General features: G+C 38.7%; 1 pseudogene across 1 annotated transcript; it reads left to right on the top strand.

Moving 5' to 3' along the window:
- Window positions 1-5,080: 5,080 nt before the first annotated feature.
- LOC149192866 (delta-selinene-like synthase, chloroplastic) lies at window positions 5,081-14,067 on the top strand (annotated as a pseudogene). Its single transcript, XR_016255017.1, has 9 exons — window positions 5,081-5,228; window positions 5,423-5,610; window positions 5,718-5,825; window positions 6,372-6,592; window positions 6,674-6,771; window positions 6,885-6,957; window positions 7,474-7,589; window positions 13,548-13,680; window positions 13,765-14,067. The product of XR_016255017.1 is annotated as a delta-selinene-like synthase, chloroplastic (transcript).
- The last annotated feature ends 1,923 nt before the right edge of the window (window positions 14,068-15,990 follow it).

The raw sequence follows: 15,990 nt of genomic DNA, 5'->3' as shown, positions 1-15,990 counted from the left end.
TTTCTAGACACTACAACAGCTGAGCACAAAAGAGGATACTTAGTGGAATGCTCTGTTGAATGCAAGACCCAACCAACCAACAAATGAACTTACGAAAAAATTTATTGAGCAAGATAGCACTCTCACAAATCCCAAGTGGTCAACTGTTATTGATTATACACAATTCAAGACTGTAGCCATCCAATCTACCCCATAGTTGTGTGCTTCATTTGAAGGAGAACCTACAACACACAAAGGAATGGTTCAAGAAGTTGTAGAACAAGCAGGAGCCCTACAGTAGCAAGAAGAAACATCAACATTAGCAAAGGATTGACTCAGGAATGAGTCAATCCATTGTGGTCGGGGCATATTGGGTCCTTTGCTTTTGGGGACAGAGTTTTTGACACATTTTGAGTAGTGTGACCAAAGGGTAGTTGTGGAGGAAAAAAATCGAGGAAAGAAAGAAAATATGCCAAGATCCATTAGACACCGAAGATTGGTAAGTGGAAAATATGGGGACATGCAAGTGCAGCTTAGACACAACAGTCATGAATGAGAGATGGAACAGTGGCATACAAGCCACAGAAGCAACCATGAAGGAAAGGGTGTGGCAACCGACGAAGAGACTCACAGTCCAAGCAAGCGAACTTGATAGAAACTAAAGCTAAAGGAAACCAAAAGAAAAAGATCACATGCAAATATATTGCCATTAAGTCTATTGGACTTAGCATGGTTCTGTGTTTATGTGATTCTCAACTACTTTATATGCTTTCTCTTGTGTTCTTATCTGAAAGGTCATAGAGAGAGAATGTAATGATGCTTTAAGTTAATGGGAAGAGTTGCAGGATTTCTTTATGGCTCTAAATGTGTTAGTTGGATGGGCCTCTTCAAAAAAATTCTTATGAATGAATGTATATGTCTTTTGTCTCTTGGACATTTTGCTCGTTATGTGAGATGTTATGGTTTCTAGAGTAAATGGGAATGATAGTCTTTTCATAACTCTCCTTGTTGTGTAGCCCTAATCCCCATCTTAGTAAGGTCATAGCACGCCTTTGGTGAGATGACTTACTCCTCTTGGCTAAGGTAAAAATAATTACAATGAATCTTTTGCTTTCCGTGTGCTTGAAACCACAGGCTCTATCATCTATAATTTTATACCAAAAATAACAAGACAAAAATGCTAACTATTAATTAATTTTATATATATATATATATATATATATATATATATATATATATATATATATATATATATAATATTTTAAAAATTAAATATTTATAATTAAGTAATATATATTTAAAATATTATGAATATTGTAAATATAAATATATAAAACACATGTTAATATTAATAATATAATTAACATTATTAATATTATAGTTTAATAAAAATATATGAATTGAGATGCACTAAAGTTCAATTTCACTCCCTTTAAACACACCTAACATTCACCTAACATCATGCAATTCAATGCATTATTTGGGTATAGTTTCTAGCTTATAATTCTTATTTATATATATAAGGTTAGTGGAAGCGGGCAACATATTCCATTTATGGATATCTCATTGTATCTCTGGAAATGATGAAGAGGTGTCTTCTTAAAAGCATAAAGGACCTCACGGGACCTAAGCAACAAGGAATTAACAAGGCCTCCTTCATGGGATTGTATGAAAAGATGCTCGTTGTCACCAAATTCATCCCAGAATCCCAAAATTTCTTTAGATGACTATTCACATGAAATATGGTTTGGTGTTCACCACAACACCACTTGGATTCGCCCCATAGTTAACAACCTCCACTCAGTCTAGTTGAGTATTGTGTTTCATTCTCTCGGAAGAGGCGTTCCAAACTAAAGTCCTATCTTGGCCTAGAACCATTAGTGAGGTTTGGGACGACAAGAATATATGTTCTTTTTAATGGATGATGCCATGACCACTACCTAGCAAGAGCCCCTCTACCTCCCGGAAGCAAGTAGTAGAAGAGACGCTCAATCATGTCTTGAAGAGATTCGAGAAAGCGATGATATTAGTTCACAACACCCTGAAGGGTCTCAGGTTGTCAGTAAGTTAGCTGCCCATGTTCTCTGAATTTCTTAATGTTAGTCTGATCAATACTTTTTCATTCAGCTCAGTGGTTTCCTCACTTCCCCTAGTGGGCCCTCTTTCTGTTACTAAACCCATAGTCCAAGAAACTCATCTAATTACTACCTAACCTCCATCACTTCCTCGAAAACCCGTTAAATTTACCTATGCTCTGGTCGTCAATCTTACTAGCGAAGGAGCACATTCTCTCGCCAACACCCAAATCATTGAGGAAATTCCGCAATCCACCTCCACTGCATCCCCAATTTCTCACAACCCATCACCTTGCACAACCTCCCCCTCCACAACCATTTTATACCTTCCTCTGACCGACAACCTGCTCAGTTCTGAGACCGAGATGGAGGTTGATTCTATAATTCAATCCATCACTGACACTAACAAAGATGCACTCATTGCTCAACCTACAACCCTTGAGTCAGTTAACATACCTCTGTTATCTTTGTTACTAGCATCACGCCCATGATTAAAACCGACCAACTTATTCACACTAATTCATAGGGCCAAGAAGTTAAAACTTCCCCACCTCAGAGCTGCAACCCCATTCACAGTTCTCTACCACATTCTATTTTAGGCCACACCAATGCCCACACTGTAGAGACCCTACAACAGGAGACTTCACCACAAGGCCAACCTAAGAAATGGGTTGTTGATTCACAATCGTTGTAAGCCTGATACCCTCCACCTGCTACCATGGCGCTTGATGACATTTAGATCTAGTCATCCTCTTAGATCTTTACTTTCATTCAACTGGATACCCGCCAACCAGAGACGTTAGACAATTCCTTGACAACTGAACATGAGTAGAAACACGAGCAACTTCTCTCTATTGCGGCCAAGCGAGATCAACTGCTATAGGAAAAGAAAGTGCTACGACAACATATTGATGATATTAGCACCAAATTCCAGGCTCTTTGGCCTATCATTGTTGATTCAGTGCAAAACACACGAGAGGAATTCTGAGCCTGCACTCTATCATATTATTGTGACCACATCCACACTGCATGCACGAACCTTGTTTAAGAAAATAGGAAGCTTCAAAAGACTATTGCAGCAAGCCAAAGTGCGCTCCCTGATCCAGCGACCCAATATGCGAGTGACAGTGGGCAGAAGATCATTGATGTGGATTATTTGAAGGTATCCCTTCATTAGTCTATTATTCACTTAGGTTCATGACTCGTCAGGGTTTCTTGGCAAGAAAAATAAACCGGTCTATACTGTATGAAAATAGGCTCACCAGTTGTTCAATCAAGCCTTGACCACACCTCACATCAACCAACAACAAGATCTTCTTGCATAGAGCGAAATTCTTGAGAATGAGATCCAACAGATGAAGGATGACTTGCGCAAAACCAAGGCTCTGCTTCATGAACTCAAGCTACCAAAAAGATCCATTTCTAGAAACTACAATAGTTGAGCGCAAAAGAAGATACTTAGTGGAATGCTCTATTGAATGCAAGACCCAACCAACCAACAACTGAACATATCACAAAGTTTATTGAGCAAGATATCACTATCACAAATCCCTAGTGATCAACCCTTATTAACTATACACAATTCAAGGCTGTAGCCATCCCATCTGCCCCATAGTTGTGTCCTTCATTTGAAGGAGAACCTACAACATGCAACGGAGTGGTTCAAGAAGTTGTAGAAGAAGTAGGGGGCCTACAGTAGCAAGAAGAAATATGAACATGAGCAAAGGATTGACTCAGGAATGAGTCAATCCATTGTGGTCGGGGCCTATTGGGTCCTTTGCTTCTCGGGATAGAGTTTTTGACACATTTTGAGTAGTGTGACCAAAGGGTAGTTATGGATGAAAAAACGGAGGAGAGAAAGAAAATCTACCAAGATCCATTAGAGACCAAAAATTGGTAAGTGGAAAATATGGGGACATACAAGTGCAGCTGAGACGCAACAGTCATCAATGAGAGATGGAGCAGTGGCATCCGAGCCACAGAAGCAACCATGAAGGAAAGGGTGTGGCATCCGAGGAAGAGACTCACAGTTCAAACGAGTGAAGTTTATAAAAAATAAAGCAAAAGGAAACGAGAAGAAAAAGCTCACATGCCAAAATATTGCCACTGAGATTATTGGACTTAGCATGGTTATGTGTTTATGTGATTTTGAGCTACTTTATATGTTCGCTCTCGTGTTCCTATTTGAAAGGTCATAGAGTAAGGTCATAGGACCCCTGGGGTGAGGTGACTTATTCCTCTTAGGTAAGGTGAAAATAATTACAAAGAATCTTTTGTTGACCCTGTGCTTAAACCCACAAGCTCTATCCTTTGTAATTTTATACCAACAATAACAATAACAAGCCAAAAATGCTAACTATTAATTAATTATATATAAATCTTTTTATTTATATTAATTTATAATATTTATAATTAAGTAATATATTTTTAAAATATTATGGATATGGTAAATACAAGTATATAAAACACATGTTAATATTAATACTACAATTAACATTATTAATATAATACTTAAACAAAAATATATGAATTTAGATGCACTAAAGTTCAATTTCACTCCCTTCAAACACACCTGACATTCACCTCACGTCATCCAATTAACTTTGACCTAACGTTCGCAAAAATATATTAAATTAGTTTAATAATAACTTTACTCTAACCTAACGTGAGCAGATACATATAAAACATAGTTTAATATTAACTTTACTCTGACCGAACGTTCAAAAATATATGTCATATAGTTTAGTTAACTACGTTCAACCTTTTCGTGCGACATAATCCATATTTCGATGAAAGCACCAATACTCCGTTGATTTCACACTATATAAAAATTATCCCAATTTTTTTGTCTCACGCTCCGAGCTCTGTCAAATATTCTCCTCGATTTGTCACGGCATAAAAATTATCCCAATTTTTTGTCTCACGCTCCGAAGTCTCTCAAATATTCTCTCCGATTTGTCAGGGCATAAAAATTATCCCATTTTTTTTGTCTCACGCTCCGAAGTGAGAAATATTCTGTCTGAACGCATAGCAAAGTGTAGTGTTATGGCTGAGATTTCCGAATCTCCTTCCGCCGAAATGAGCAATGAATTTTCCATCCCTCGACGAACGGCCAATCACCACGGAAACGTGTGGGACGATGAGTTCATACTGTCTCTCAACTCGCCGTATGGGGTATACTTTAAATCTCTCTCTCTTATGGCACCTGTCTGTAGCTCTGTCATCTGCTTTTTGTTTGCAGGCACCTATTTGTCATCTGCTGGTTGTTTGCTTTTAGTTTTGATCTGTTTCTTGTTAGCTATCACTCTATCATTCCACCTATCTCTATCTTTCTCATCTATATTTTAATTGCACTGAACTGTAATTAGGCACCGGCATATTATGAACGCGTTGGAATGCTTGTTGAGGAGATCAAGCAATTACTTTTGAGCGAAATGGAAGATAGCAATTATGATCTAATCAAACGTCTTCACATAGTTGACACATTGGAATGCCTTGGAATTGATCGACATTTTCAACATGAAATAAAAACAGGTGCCCTAGATTACGTTTACAGGTAAGTGAATCTGGACAGATAAATAAATTTAATTTAGCGTTTACATATATGTGCACTCCGATTTTGGGGCTATTTTCTATTCCCACGCTGACTGATAAGCTCAGTAGATGTTGGAACGAAAAGGGCATAGGAGTGGGATCGAGCGATTCCTGCAAAGATCTTAATGCGACGGCGATTTCGTGGTCTCCGACTGCATCGATATAACGTGTCTTCAGGTGTTATCAACTGCAATTAATTTGATGTAAAGCTTCAAGATATTTTCTAATATTGTTAGGCATTATAAGTGAAAGAGCTCACTATATTGGGCTAGCCTAAGTTCAATGGTGAAAGTGAAAACGTTTAATAATAAACATTGAACTTTAGACAAGTTCCAAACTCAAATAACCTACTTAAAGAATCTCCTCGATAACAAACAGCAGGTATACATATTTGCATTAAGGAAAAAAAAAGAGGATGGCCTAGTTGTAGTTGATCTTGTAAGGATTTTGTTAATTCCGTCCGGGATTCGAATCTCGTAGCTGACGCGTATTAAATGTGCTCATTAAAGGTGTTATCCGCTGACGCATTCATACAAAGTTTTTTTTATATTACTAAACAATGAACGAATGTCTTGGAAATTTTTAATGTAATAGATGTAGTAGTTTTAAAAAAAATAAGAGAAGAGATGTAGGTGTTTAACTACATTTTTACTATCAAAACACATGCTTATTTTTATTATTTTTAATTCAATTCTGTACTTATCTTCCAAAGTTTCCAAACAGGAGTGTTGGAGAATTTCAAGGGCGAAAACGCGAAGTTCTTCTGCAATTTTACTGGAGAGAAACGAGTGAGAAGCATGTTGTCGTTACTTCGAGCTTCAGACATTTCATTTCCCGGAGAAAAAGTGATGCAAGAGGCAAACGCTTTTACAAGAGAATATCTAAATCAAGTTTTAGCTGGACGCGGGGATGTGACCGACGTTGATCAAAGTCTTTTGGAAGAGGTAGATCAAAGTCTTAATTAAGATTAAATGAAGGATGGTGTCCATGGTTTATAAAGTATTTAACTTCATACTGTTGTTTAGGTAAAGTACGCATTGGAGTTTCCCTGGTATTGCAGTGCGCCCAGATGGGAGGCAAGGAGCTTTATTGAAATATATGGACAAAACAGCTCGTGGCTCAAGTACTGGCCCTCTTAATTATATATATTAGACTTATCGTCAAATTACGAAAATTGTAATGCCATACTAAATCCTCTTTCCAAATTTTTATTTAGGTTGAATTTCAACCAAAAAGTTCTGGAGTTAGCCAAATTGGACTTCAATATACTGCAATGCATACATCAGAAAGAGTTACAGTTTATTACAAGGTAGTGATCGTTACTTGCCATTTTCATAGTTTATAGGGTCGAGAGCATTTTTTTAACAGTTCAATACAGGTTGAATTTTAAAAAATAAAAATATTTATAAGCCTATTTTAAAAATATAATCGATCATTGAATGTGCTGAGCTTTGGCAGTTAACATTGGTGTAAGTATTTTGCAATTTCTCATTTGGGTAATAGTCCGTTAGGGTAAGTTTAAAGCCGACCAATCATTTACGTTCAAAACAGCGAATGAATTGGCTGATCAAGTCGTCAAAGTGCAAAAGCGGGATATGGCAGCCACATTAAAGTGCAATAGCGTATGCGTTTAGGAAGATATGTGATTCTCTAGTGTGATTAGTTTAATGGGATGTTATTAGTATTTTCATTTTACTTGCACCGACCTAATGAGAAGCCAATTGACGGTGGAAAAGACCTTTTGAGATTTTTTAATTGAAAGGGGGGAGAAGATTAACACATTAACGATTAACCATTAATGTACATTCCCTGCTTGTATTTTCAGTGGCAGCGCTATCTTGAGTCTTATTTGCAGGAAAGGGAATGGATAGCGACTGCTCATGTGCCCACGTTTAATGAGTACATAAAGAATGCGCGTGCTAGCTCAGGGATGTGTATTCTAAATTTTGTTGGAATGTTAATTACAACTGCAGGTTGCAGACACCGTGCAGGCAGACGTGGGCAGCCGACTCAGCAAGCACGAACGACGGCAGACCGAAACCGTTCAGCGAACCTCACTGAAATTTCACGGACCACTTTTCGGCAAAGGTATTTTCCGTATGTTTGAACCCGATGCAATCAACCGTGGACGCGTGTTCCTCCCTCTACGTTAGCTAACGTAATATCTCGGGAGGTAAAGTTCTGCAGCAAACTTATCTCCGTCCACCGTCCGATTGTTTCCATCACTCTCCACTATTTACGTGGAGTAAAAAACAAGTTTGGTTGACTGCAGAATTGTCAGTGAATGAATTGACCGCCATGCTGAGAATTAAATGGGTTCGTAAGTTGTTGGTAGAACCTTAAATTTTATTTACACGGAAGCATGGGCACAAAAATGTATTTCTTTATGTTATTTGTTTTATGCGTTGACCATTTTTTATATATGCATTACAATGAAAAGAATGCATGTTGTAGTGTATAATGTAAGGAGCGAATATCGCACAACAGTGCGTAGAAGTAGTGTGAGAGAGAGGATAATGCAGAGCAGTGCTATCCGCAAAGAACAAGGGAGGAACATGTATTTTGTTGACTGCAGCGAATAGAGAAAACGAGGAGGAAGCATGAAAATCGTATGGTGTGAGTAAGGATTTCATTGTGTGAATCTAATGTAAAATTTCACTGCATATGTAAATTTATTTTACAGCAGTATGTGTAAAAATAGTCTCACACCAGTAAATGTAAAAGGGGTTTTACAGCAGTAAACCCAGCACAGTAAATTCTCAGGTGGAGACAGAGTTTTTGTTGAATATTGTTTTTGGTGAATCCCTCTCAGCAAAGAGGATGAATATGTATCAGAGTTGGCTGAATGTATTTTTGGTAAATCCCTCTGAGTGAAAGAGGATGAAGTTTGTAACAAGCATTTTGTTTTAATGAATAGAAATATTTTTCTGAGTGTGTAATACTCTGTCCTCAATCATTTTTTTATTAAAAGCTTCCCTGTGCAAAAAGATCCTGTGGTAGAAGGAAACAGAGCATTGCCTCTGTGGAGTTTATTTAGTTTGTATTTTGGGATTTTATCAGAAAAATCCCCAACAGTGGTATCAGAGCTGGTCCAGGCTCTTTGATGGTGACAGAGCAGGTTCAGGCTCTTTGAAGTGACAAAGAAGCTGAAGGAAAGAATCTTGTTGCAGCAGATAAAGCTTCTCCAGCAGAGTGAAGTCTCAGGCGAAAGAATCTAGGTATTTCTCAAAAATTTGTGTAGTTGCTGAAGAGAGTCAGTTAAAAAAAAAAAAAACATAGTCAAGTATTTTGGAGTATAGTTAAGAATGGCAAGGTCAAAGAAGAAAGCCTCCAATCCTCCTAAGGTTGTGTCTCCCTCCTTTACTAAAATAGAAAAAAATCTATTTGAAAGCATTCTATTTGAGGCTCCGAGGTTCGATGGGAACTTCGATATATGGGAAATAAAAATGAGGGCTTTCTTACAGTCTGAAGGGATTGAAATCTGGAAACCAGTGATTGATGATAGCAAGAGGGATAAAGAATCCGAGTACAATGCAAAGGCAACAAAGACTATCTTGGATGGGCTGCCTGATTCTGTAAAGAAGAATTTAGGAAAATATTCATCAGTAAAGGATATTTGGGACAGACTGCATGACCTTCATGCAAATGGAGCACTGACCATGACCATCAGTGAAGAAGAAAATTCTGAACCCATCATAGAAGCTGAATATGAGAAGGTTGACCTCATTAAGCTTCAAGTAAAAGAAAGGGATGAAGAGCTCGTCAAGCTTAAGAAGGAACTTGATGAAAGCAAAAGGAAGCATCATGAAGAAGTCATGTCCATGACAAATCAGTTGAATAGAGCAAAGAAGTAGGAAGACACCTTGTCAAGTCAACTTGAACAAAGGCACAATAGAGTGAACAAACTTGTAGAAGAGATTGGACAGTACAAGGTAGAGGTCACCTCCCTTAAGTCTGAACTATAAGAAGCCAGGAAGCAGGCACAAGGAGCTGAAAAGAAAATGGAGAGCAGTCAAGCAGAAATCTCCAAAATGAAGTCAGATATTATCTCCCTTAAAATAGTAGCAGCTCAAGCTACTCGTAGCAAGGAAGAAACTGAGGAACAACTTACAAAGAAGAATAATGAATGTGAAAGATTGGAAGAAGAGATTGTCCTCCTCAAGAAAAAGGTTGAAGGGATGAACAAAATCATGAAGAGCTCTCAAGCCTTGGATGACATGCTCAGCTATCATAGATCTCCATATGATAAATCAGGACTCGGGTACGTAGGTGAACCCTCAAACAAGAATGAAGATGCTTTAAGCAAAGGAGATGTGAAGAAGCCAGAAAGAAATTGTGATGCTCCTAGTTCCAGCAAAGGCAAGGAGAAAAATGAAGGCTGCAATAGAAGAAATCTTGCTCCAAGAAGAAATGTAGCTGATGTCAAAGAGGTAAGAGGCAATGGTCATCAACAAAGAATCTCAAGGGAGCAAGGCTTCAGAAGTACATCAAGGAAACCTCCATCTCCCAGGTACCAAAATTCATTTTTTGGTTACTGTTATGCTTGTTCAAACTTTGGTCATATGGCAAAAGAATGTAGAGCATTTCATGGAGATAGATGTTGTGGTCCTCGACAATCTCCAAGAAATAATTTCACAAGAAGAAATCATGAATTCTTATTCATGAATAAAGTTGAATGCTTCAAGTGTCATAACATTGGGCATATGGCACGTGACTGTAACTTAACATGGGCTCTTACACAAGCTAGACCCATGCAAAAGAAGAAAGTTACACAAGTATGGAGAAGGAAGGAAATGCAACCTGAAACCCCCTTGAACTCCCCAGCTGATCTAAGTCTCTTTTGAGAAAACCTTGCTGAAAGAAGATAAAGCATACACTAAAGGGGAGCTTGTAATTTTTTTTTGCTGAACTGTATTAACAGTCACTCTTTGATGAAGACCTTTTCATAAGGGAAAGATATGAAGTTAAATCTGCCATAGAAGCAGAGAAGAAAACTATGCAAAGCAGGAAGACCCTCACAGCAGTGGGAAGATAGAACATAAAACAGCAGTTTGGAAATTTTTTTGTGGAGCACATGCATTGAAATGCATAGCAATGGAATGTAGTTTTCCTTTTATGTAATATGAGAGAATATACTCACAGCAGAGTGAGTGTAATACACAGCAGATGGAAATGTTTTGTATTGGGAATGAAAATGCAAAGCAGTGAGAAGAAAATGAGAAGAAGGCAAAAGGCAGCAGAGCGTAAATGCCCAGTGGCTGAGAATGCAATGAAATTTTTCACACAACAGTGAAAAATGTGATATTTTTTTTTGTATGCAATGTAACATAAACAGAAATGTCTAAAGAAAAACAGGGGCAGCGTATATTTTTAATGCACATGGGATGAATGAGAATGTGTTTGGCAGCAGAAAAACGAAAGGAATTGCACAACAGTGCATTGTGTAAATAAATAAAATGAAGACGAACACTGTGTGAAGCAAGGGTGTAAAAAGGAACAGGGGCAGCCGCAATGCAAATTGCAGAGGCAACGCAGCAGCGAATAAAAGCCCAGGGGAGATAGAGTCTATGGTTATGGGTATGGACAGCAGTGCATAAGAAAAAGGCAGCAGCGTGATGGCAAGAAGGAGAAGCACAGTAGTGCGAAGAAAATGAAACCAGAACTAAGAGAGAATGAAGAAATGTGTTTTTACACAACAATGCAAATAGGAAAATGCAGCAGCATGAAGTTTTTGTTGAAGAAATGAAAGGTAATAGACAACAGTAGATGTAAAAGAAATTTTTTCTTTACAGCAGTAAATGTAAGTATAGTGAATGTGTTGTTCATTGAATTGAAATGCAACATATGCAACAACAGTGAATGTAAGAAATGTTTACACACAGCAGTGTAAATTTGTAAGGTGGGATAGAGTAATTGTTCCAGAAAAGACAGAGTATTCTGTCTTTGAAGAATGCACAACAATGCAGAGTTTGCAAAGAAATGTAAGTGAAGTGTAGCAACACAACAGCAGGTGTAGACGCAGTAGCGTGGAGCAGACACAGCAGTGTGGGGTAGGCGCAGCAAAGAAGATGGCACAACAGTGCAGCAGAGAATATGCAGCAGCATAAAAGAACAATGTAATTGGTATGCACAACAGTGCAATGAATGTTTTGTTTTGGAACTGCACTTGAAGCAGTCACTTGGTGAAACCCTCTGTTAAAGAGGAAGGTTCTTTTCAGCACAGTGTCATGGTGAATCCCTCAGTCAAGAGGAAGATGCTTTTCAGCATAGTGTGGTAAATCCCTCTGTCAAGAGGAAGATGCTTTTTAGCATACACAGGTAAATCCCTCTGTCATGAGGAAGGTGCTCTTCAGCACAGTCACAGGTAAATCCCTCTGTCATGAGGAAGGTGCTCTTCAGCACAATCTCAGGTGAATCCCTCTGTCATGAGGAAGGTGCTCTTTAGCACAATCACAGGTGAAACCCTCTATTAAGAGGAAGACAACTTTGATTGTTTGTGGAACTGCATCAAAAGCAGTTGGTGAATCCCTCTATGCGAGGAAGATTGGTGAATCCCTCTATGTGAGGAAGATATCTTTGTAACAGCAGTGTTGGTGAATCCCTCTATGTGAGGAAGTGTTTGGGTATGTTTGAATGCCCAGCAGTTGAAATTAAAGGGGAGTGTTGGAATGTTAATTCCAACTGCAGGTTGCAGACACCGTGCAGGCAGACGTGGGCAGCCGACTCAGCAAGCACGAACGACGGCAGACCGAAACCGTTCAGCAAACCTGCCTGAAATTTCTCGGACCACTTTCCGGCAAAGGTATTTTCCGTATGTTTGAACCCGATGCAATCAACCGTGGACGCGTGTTCCTCCCTCTACGTCAGCCAACGTAATATCTCGGGAGGTAAAGTTCTGCAGCAAACTGTCTCCCGATATCTCCGTCCACCGTCCGATTGTTTCCATCGCTCTCCACCGTCGATTGCTCCAAACCTGCATACGGGCAACATTAAATATTTACGTGGAGTAAAAAAAACAAGTTTGGTTGACCGCCGAATTGTCAGTGAATGAATTGACCGCCATGCTGAGAATTAAATGGGTTCGTAAGTTGTTGGTAGAACCTTAAAATTTTATTTACACGGAAGCATGGGCACAAAAATGTTTTTCTTTATGTTATTTGTTTTATGCGTTGACCATTTTTTATATATGCATTACAATGAAAAGAATGCATGTTGTAGTGTATAATGTAAGGAGCGAATATCGCACAGCAGTGCGTAGAAGTAGTGTGAGAGAGAGGATAATGCACAGTGCTATCCGCGAAGAACAAGGGAGCAGCATGTATTTTGTTGACTGGTGGTAAAGCTCGCTGCGGAAGAAAAACTAAGAGAGATGCACAGCAGTGCAATGTGTGAGCTCGAGGCAGCGAATAGAGAAAACGAGGAGGAAGCATGAAAATCGTATGGTGTGAGTAAGGATTTCATTTTGTGAATCTAATGTAAAATTTCACTACATATGTAAATTTATTTTACAGCAGTATGTGTAAAAATAGTCTTACACCAGTAAATGTAAAAGGGGTTTTACAGCAGTGAACCCAGCACAGTAAATTCTAAGGTGGAGATAGAGTTTTTGTTGAATATTGTTTTTGGTGAATCCCTCTCAGCAAAGAGGATGAATATGTATCAGAGTTGGCTGAATGTATTTTTGGTAAATCCCTGAGTGAAAGAGGATGAAGTTTGTAACATGCATTTTGTTTTAATGAATAGAAATATTTTTCTGGGTGTGTAATACTCTGTCCTCAATCATTTTTTTATTAAAAGCTTCCCTGTGAAAAAAGATCCTGTGGCAGAAAGAAACAGAGCATTGCCTCTGTGGAGTTTATTTAGTTTGTTTTTTGGGATTTTATCAGAAAAATCCCCAACAAATTTGTTTCCCCTTCTCTTAATGGGTCAACTTCTCCCAAGCAACGTTCTGGAGCAAATATATTCTCCGTCTAAGATGCAGGAGCTCTCAGAATTTACGGTCAGACTCATCGACGACTTGAAAGATTTCGAGGTATTTGGCATCTAAATCGAGATTTATTTGCATGCATACAATTCTATGCAAAATACTGATTCGTCTTCACTATTTGCAATGAAGGACGAGAAGGAACACGGGGAGATGGCTTCAAGTATAGCTTGTTATATTAAAGACAATCCTGATTCTACCGTGGAAAATGCGATAAATCACATCAAGGGCATCCTTCACCTCTCCCTTGAGGAATTGAACCGGGAGTATCTTAAGGAGGACAGTGTACCATTATGTTGCAAGAAGTTCAATTTCAATATAACACGAGGACTTCAATTTCTGTTCAGATACGGAGACAGCTTATCTGTATCTAACAAGGAATTGAAGGACCAAATATTCAAAATTCTCGTCGATCAAGTGTCGATCAAGGAATAATGGCGACCCAGTTCCTGTTACTAGGTGTGTGTATTAAGTATGTTATTGTTACTAGCCGTGTGTATTAAGTATGTTTTGAATAAGTGGGGCGATTAAGAATAAGAGTTTTAGCGCAAATGTTTATGGACGTAGTTTAGCCAAGTTCTGCCAAAGTGGCTGTGGAGATTGTTCCCCGACAAATTCCAAGTTTTGTGTACCGTAATTACAATCATCACGTAATCACCGCTGCACCATTTTCCATTTTTCTACTGTATTCTTATATGTTTTATCATATAAGAAAAATATATTATATTTTTACGTATAGTTGGTTGAATTTGTAAGATGTTTAGTTGGTTGGATTTGTACCATGTTACGTATTATGTGTCTACAATTTCTAGGTTATTTTTCTTTTTCTTTTTTCCTTCTTATTTTTTAACAATGGTATCAATTTGATAATTTATATTTGTTTTTAGTGTAGTTTAATTAATTATTTTTTTTCCAAGGAAAAAAACGGTAACCTTTTATTAAATAATTAATGAAAATTTACACCAGCTTATGCAATAGAGCATGCAGAGAGATGCCATATGGCCCGCAGCGTTAGGACAACTAACGTGCACAAAGAAATAAGAAGAGAAAAGAGAAGGAAAGAAAAGGGGAAAAAACCTGATTTCGACTCATGCTTCAGGTTTTTCTCCCCTTTTTCTTTTCAACCTTGCGCCACTCTCCCACAGTGGCCTCGGTTGAAGCAATGACTAACTGTGTTGTTACCTTCGGATGTCCTGTTTCTTTATCTGAATCTGAGGTGTCTGAGTGATGTTGCCGTTTGATGCCTCCCATGCTTTGATCCACGCTTGTCATCTCTGCCTGATTTTGCTGGGTCTCTGCCTGATTTGAGAGTGGCTGTGAATCCTTGTTGACTACTATATTTTCCTTCTGGTTCTCTATTTCAACTTCCTCTATGGTGGTATCATCCTCCTCTGTTTCTGTTTCTTCGTCTTCTGATACTGGGGGAGCTTTCTTTCCCGCAGTTCTCTTCTTTATGACAGAATCTATGTTCTGCCATCCTTTGTGCTTCCTTTGTTGTGGCTTGCTCTTGTTAAGGCTTTTGCATGCATTGAACAGATGGCCTGTTTGTTGACATCCCCTGCATCTGAAAGCTGTATTCTCATAGTCCAAAGGTTGTTTCCACTGAGTATTGTTGAAATGCAGAATGATGCTTTCCGGTAGACCTTGGCTGAGATCTACCTCAACACATATTCTAGCAAAAGTAAAGATTCCTTTTAAATGTCTCTCAGTATCGATCTTTAACATCTTCCCAAGGGTGTTTCCTATAACTGATAAGGTCTTGAAGTGCCAAAAATGTATCGGTAGGTTATGCAACCTTACCCATACCGGCATCCTTGATACCACCATGGTATTTGGATCAAACTCCGGGAACCAAGGGGTAACAAATAATCCCGCACTGCCCCAGAACCATGGTCCTTCAGTGAGTGCTTTTTCCCTTTCTTCTTCAACGCGAAAGATTACGATGAAGAAACCCTTCGAGCATAGATGGATCTGGCAGTTTGTTGTCCAAACCGTATGGATCCATTGGTACAAGGCATCCGTTTTAGGCCATAAGCCGTTAAATCTACAAATAACTGCCTTTTTTTGTAGATCTGAGAAAATGCCCTGTACCTCTGGGATATCCAGAGGTATGGAGGGGCTCTCTGGAACTTCATCCACGATATACTGCCCAGGAGATGTATCAACAGCTGAGTGTTCTTTCCCCTTTTGAGGTTCTTTCCCTTTTGCTGCGTCGCGGCAGGATCCTGTAGGTTTTGATGTAGATCCTCCCCTTGAGGAGCTTGGTTGTCCCTGAGGCAGAGCCCCTCCTCTCAATCTGAGATTTAAAATAATGATTGATCCTGGCCCAATCTCATAACTTTCCAGAGATCTACAGTC

Source organism: Pinus tabuliformis, chromosome 2_2, assembly GCF_031772625.1.
Source record: "Pinus tabuliformis cultivar Carrire ecotype Pingquan chromosome 2_2, CPIR1, whole genome shotgun sequence".
NCBI classification, from domain to species: domain Eukaryota; kingdom Viridiplantae; phylum Streptophyta; class Pinopsida; order Pinales; family Pinaceae; genus Pinus; species Pinus tabuliformis.
This window is presented reverse-complemented; position numbering and strand designations above follow the sequence as displayed.